Source organism: Parasteatoda tepidariorum, chromosome 9 (assembly GCF_043381705.1).
Source record: "Parasteatoda tepidariorum isolate YZ-2023 chromosome 9, CAS_Ptep_4.0, whole genome shotgun sequence".
NCBI lineage: Eukaryota > Metazoa > Arthropoda > Arachnida > Araneae > Theridiidae > Parasteatoda > Parasteatoda tepidariorum.
In genome coordinates this window covers 6564117-6570815 of record NC_092212.1, presented here as the reverse complement: position 1 = coordinate 6570815, position 6699 = coordinate 6564117, and positions in this window count along the sequence as shown.

The following is a 6699-nucleotide window of genomic DNA, read 5'->3' as shown; positions in this document are numbered from 1 at the left end:
TTTATATATATATGTGTGTGTGTGGAGCTTGGAGCTGTTATTACAGTGTTATAGTGTTACTCAATCATATCCGATCCATTCACACACCATCTTATTCAAGAAAAAAGAAAGATAGATCATTCCTTAAATAACAATAAAAAGATGAAAAAAATTGTGAAAATGCATTGTAAGTGTTTAAGAAAAAGACAATGAGAATTAGGAAACTATGAAGTTGTGATCCAGTCCCACATATCTCAAGCTTTTTCGAAAGTTTTTTCGGCTAATTCATAGACATGGGAGCCTGGATGGAGGATGAACTTTGTAGAAAGTAGTATTTAAATATGGGTCCTTGTCCCGCACTCTGAATGCTTCATAGAACCAACGGATTCTCCTGCCTTCATGATTTAAAATTAATGTTAAAATGACTTTATAGAAAATATTTATTGATTTAATAATCATCTTAAAATCTTAAAGAACTAGGAAATAATGTAACATTTTTATTTCTTTTAAACAAAATTTTCTATTTTTTCTGAAAATATGTAGGTTTTTACAAAAAAATTTCTCTTTTAAGAAAATATTTTAACTTTTTGTTAAAAAATTTCCATCTTTTAATAAAATATTTATGTTTTTTCAAAGAAAAAATTCTCTTTTAAGAAAATATTTCAAACTTTTTAACAAAATGTTCTATTTTATCAGAAAATATTCATGTTTTTAATAAAAATTTTGTATTTTAAGAAAATATTTTAATTTTTTGTTAAACATTTTCTATCTTTTAAGAAAATATTTATGTTTTTACAAAAAAAAAATTCTCTTTTAAGAAAATATTTTTACTTTTTTTTAAAAATTTGTTAGTTTTATAAAAATATATGTGTTTTTGCAAATAAAATTTCTAGTTTTTCAGAAAATTCTATATATTTTTCTGAAACTTTTTGTATGAATTAATAAAGATTGTAATTTTTTCTTGATAATATAAACTTTTTCACATGTAAAAATGCTCAATAAGGACAAAATATATTTTAATAAAATAAATAAAATTTTATTCAAAGTTTCATCCAACCACTTCTGCGAGCATACATCATATGTTTCTTAACAATTTTCGGAGAAATAGTTGTATTCCCACGCTCTATAACAAGTATCAAGCACTATGTTATACTTAATATTATGACTAATTGATAAAACGTAGATAAACCCCAAACGTTCTGGACAGACATTATGCTTGTAAAATTTTGTGAAATAGATGTCATGTTCAAGTTCTGTAATCAGTATCATTTAAATATATACTTTGAAATAGAAAGGCTATAGTTAGTTTTAAATTAACTCCTAATTTGAAAATAAAGTAAGTTATTTGCATTATAATATTAAATAATAATAAAATGAATATGTTTTGAATAGAAATGAATTTAAACGTCAAAAATTCCCATTATATGTTTCTTAGATTTAATTTAATTCATTTGTAATTTTAAGGAAATTTAATATATAATTGATAATATTAAGTAAATATGTCGTTATTCATTTTCTAATAGAAAATAAAATTGATTCAAATATTTTTTCATGAGATTAAAAAATAAGTACCTTTACATTTTAATATAATAATTAAATTATATTAGTTGATAAAATTATAAGTTTAAAGATGAAGAAAGTTTATTAATGTATTTATTTTAATGAAACATATGATTGAATAAACACCGTAAATATATTGTTATATATTAGTTTTTAATTAGATAATAATTTTTTTTCGTAAATGATTTTACAGAAAATTAATAGAATTTATATTTCTTAAATATCTATATTAATACGTGTTGGAGCTCTTGCAAAACTAAAAATTAGGTGAAACCAAAGGCATCTGTCCAGTTTTCAACTAAAAACCATTCATTGCTAATATCAAATTCATTTTTCCTCAATAGTGTGATTGCGTAATAGATTAAATAAATCATAGATTATAGTCTTGTAAAAAAAATATTTCAAACTTTTTATTAACATTTTCCAGTTTTCAGAAAATATTTCTTATTTTTATGAAATTTTCCTATCTTTTAATAAAATATTTTTGCTCTTTGTAAAAAATACCCTAGTTTTGTAAAAAAATTTCAAACTTTTTATTGACATTTTCCAATTTTCAGAAAATATTTTTATTATTGAGGGAAACTTTCTAATATTTTTATTTTTGTAAAAATAATATCTATCTTTTAAGAAAAAAAAATTTTTTTTGTAAAAATTTTCTAGTTGTTCAAAGTAAAACCTTAAGTTTTTCCTCTGATCTCTGTACATTCACAGGATACTGATTAACAAAACCAAGACCACTATTTGTTGTCGGACTAAGCGTAGGAGGTTTTCGTGGTTTTCCTCTTCATATAACATGGGTACTCGCAAAGTCCACTTCGAAGACATGTATTGTCTCAAGATCTAGGAGTTCCCTTGTCTTCTGGGTTCAAAAATGACAAAACTACATTGATAGCCGTAAATCCAAATGAAGGTGATAAATATCTAATCTTATAAAATAACATTCATTGACTTAAAATTAATATGCCTTTAAGTCTAATACTTTTAATATTCACAGTAGACATACTTAATAAATACAATTTTTATTTTAATATTAAATCAATTTATTTAAAATGTATTAATTAATATTGATTAGGTTAATAATAATTAAAGTCTATTATATCAACTATATTTATATTAAAAACTAACTGAAATTAAGAAATATTAATATATTTTCTATTTAATATTTAAATACAGATGAAGCCATTAGAATAAAAAGTATGTGCATGATATCATTTGTTTATTATGTAATAATTAACACGTGTATGGTCAGTACCGTTGCCATCCAGAGAAAGTTATAATAACATTAAGAGGGGCAGAAATAATTATTTAATAACTGTCAAAAGGTTAAGTGAAAAATATATCGATGAAACTGTAGGATGATATCGTTATAAAATCATTTTCATTTATACACGTGTTCAGAATACAAAAGTTTAACTTATTAACACATATCTAACCAAGCATTCGTGGGTCAGTGGTTATGATATCCAACTACTGACCCACGAAGGCTTTTTGATTGGCGTGAGTTCGATCCTCAGATTTAATTATATTTAATAAATAATAATAAAACAGAATTAAATATTAAAATAGATTTAAAGTTATTTTATTTCTAACATTCCCACATAGATGGCGCCACTAGAGTTAAAGCATGTGTATGATATTTATTGTGCAATAAAAGATGACGTCAATACTTCATAATATACAATATCTCACCCCAAATAACAAAGTTTCTAAGTATTGCCATCCTTAAAAAGTAATATTAAAAATAATAAGTGTTGCCACCCTCAAAAACTAATAAATGAAAATAATATTTAAAAAACGAAACTAAATTAAAAACGGAAACCGAAACTAAAAATATATTAGGCTTAAGAAAAAAGAAATAAGCTCCCCATGACGTTGCAGACGAAGTTTCGATTTCAGGCGGGCAGAAATAAGCTACTTCCGGTAGGGGAGAAATAAGTGCCCCTTGACTATGACGTCAACTTCGTAGCTTAGTTCGCGTGGCCTACTACTAAGATCAATTGATTCTAGGAAATGAGCAGTTACAAAGTTTAATAAATTATTTTGTGTGACAGGATGAAGCGTTCTGTTTTGAACAGTATTATAAAAAATTTTAACAATGTCATTGTAAGCGAAACATTTCAATGTACTTCGCCTTTCTAGACCACACAGAAGTAATGCATGCCTTATCTTGAAGACGCGTACTTCATATTCATGTTAAATCCTGATTCTATGACATCACGTATTCCTGTTTTGGTTGACTAGAAGAAATGACATCACTCTACCCTACGAAAGCATGTCTTATCTTGCAAAATTGCTTTCAAGTTTGAAAGATTACTTTCATGTTTCATCTTACAGACTGATTATTAATAAAGCCCGATTCGTGTTTAATCCTGATTGTATGACATCGGAGTTCATTTTTGTGCCCTTTTTTAAATATCACTCGCATTGGAAAGAAAAAAAAACTGATTGAAAAAAAATAATTTAAAAATAAAGATTTAAAGAGAATGATAAAAAATTAATAATTAAAAAATTAAATGAAAAGTAATAATTAAAGAGATTTAATTACAAAATAAAGATTAGAAAAATAATTACAAAATCTAAAAATTTAATTAAAAAAAAACAGATTTAAAAAAAAATAATTTAAAAATAAAGATTTATAAAAAAATGATAAAAAAGTAATAATTAAATGAAAAGTAATAATTAAAGAGATTTAATTACAAAATAAAGATTAGAAAAATAATTATGAAAAAAAACACCCTCAACTATAGTTGCTGTCACATTTGATGGATCCCCCTAACCCCCACCGAGCCCTTACGGAACCCGCATTCGACCACGCCCCCTACAAATCCCTCGGATCCCTGGCGCAGAACTCTCATTTCTCATCTACTAGTATGTTTTGAAAAGCTAATTATACTGTTTTAAATTCTGGTGTTATTTATAAAATCAGAATGTGAGAGATATAACTTGCAACATTTTAATATTTCAACAGATTTTTTCTGACAAAATTGTTATAAATCGGAACAAATTAGATTTGACAATAAAATTCAGTATCATCTTCTTACATATCATATTTTACTGGCATTTCACTATTTCTTTTTCTCTTTAAAAGATTGAACAAGCTTATGTTACATTGGAAATAAGATAATTAAACGAAAAATAGGCAATGGTTGTAAATGAGTTTTTGTTAATTTGGTTGGCTATATTAATGGAGGTAAACTATACTGCTTAGTTCTTGCTAAATGCTAAATAGCCATCTATATCCATTCAGTGCACCCAATAGCTAAAATAAAAATATATTCTATTATTCGACTTTTAAAAAGTGAGTCTACAATATCAGCACATTTATTAACATCAAGAGTGTCTTTTTGTATAAAGAGAGAAAAATGTTAAAAAAACTTCTATTTGGAATTTGAAAATTTATTTTGGAAAATTACTCACATTAAAGCTAAATCTATTATGCAACATGTGCAAGCATGTGATGCACAACACAGTTTTTTTGCTTGTTTTGCTAAAAACAAAAAAAAAGTACAAAAACTGCAAACATGCATAACACAGTCATCAAAAATCACGTTTTTTTATCACTTTGTTTTATCCTTTATTTACAAACTTATTATATGTAAACTTAAAATCACTACCGACATCTGATACGATAGCCTCATTTTAAGTAGAGTTCATAGGGTCCTTAAGAAGTTAAAAATGTGGCAGCAAATCTAAGAAGATGTATTTTATTATGTTTATATTCACCACAACATTCAAATTTAATTTCAAAAACTTGTAAATTCGTGGTAACGAAATGTGTGGTTTTTCAAAACTTTAATTTTAATGATACGACACTAATGCCACATTTTTAATGATACGATTTAATTTTAATGATACGACACTAACTCCACAGTTTTCTTACTTTAGTAAGGACAATATAAGTCCTGTTAAAATATTAAAATACAGATGTTTGCTACAAGCATAAAAACTTAATTTTTCGAAAGGAAAGTTCAGATTTAAAAAAAATAAAAAGAGTTTCAAAATCTTAGAAAAAATTAAAATTCGTCCCAAATTGATGTCTACGTCCTGAGGTCTCTAGTAAATTGCAGAGTAAATTTTACTTGGAGTTTTTCTTTGAATTTTGTTGTTGTAGATTAATTACAGATTTGCTAATTTTAATTAGAGTTTTACTAATTTTAATTGTTAAAGTAGAGAAAATAATTCTTCCGACATTCTAAAAGGAAAATTTGTGGCACTTTATGAAAATGGAAAATCCATCAGAAATTAGATGGGTGTTGAGTGAATCTTATTATTCGGGAAGAAGATGGTATATGAGGTAAATAAATTGTATTTTTAAGTTGAAAGTTCATGATTGAAAGGTATATAATTTAAAATAAATTCCTTATTACTTAAGTGTATAAACTTGTAATCCGCATCTGATTTTATTTTTAAATTTTTTATGCATTGTTGCAAAAAAAAAAGTTTCTCAAAACTATTTGCATTATTAACACTTTAAAAGACCCCTCTTATTTTAATAACTTTATATTAAACTATATTTGAGATTGAGATTTATTTGTAAAATAGAAGTTCATGGAGCCTAAATCTAATTTGATTTTTTAAGCCTTTGATGGATTGTAAAATTTTACCTATAGTTAAGAAGCTTGCTTGATATGTAGGAAATCTCGGCGTTAAGCGCGAAGCGCTTCTAACCGATTCATCTATACTGTTTTGGAATTTCGACTAGATGTCATATGCAGTTCAAAGTTCTAAGATAGGATATAGTTAAGAATTGATTATTCTGTGCTTATAAATAACCGGATTTATAAATTCTGTTTGTAACAAGAAATAAACTTAATTAAAAGTAATGAATTGAAGGAGCACTTTATGCACAAGACAAAATATTTCCACGGTTTTGCCCTTAATTCTTGACAGCCCACTAGCCTTAACTACTTCCAGCATTTATGTAAACAAATCCCTTCGTTGGTATTTTTTTTCTGAAATTATTAGAAGATGGTCCTGGAAATTATAAGTGAAAAAATAGCTTAGCAAAAATATTTAAAAAATTAATGCTGTTGGTAGGAAATATTCTTCCTACCACCTTATATAAGATAGAAATGCTTAATAAAATAAATTATGTGAAACTAAATGTGGTAGATAACTCTTTTAAGTTTTACTGAGTTGAATTAACAATTTAACTTTTCG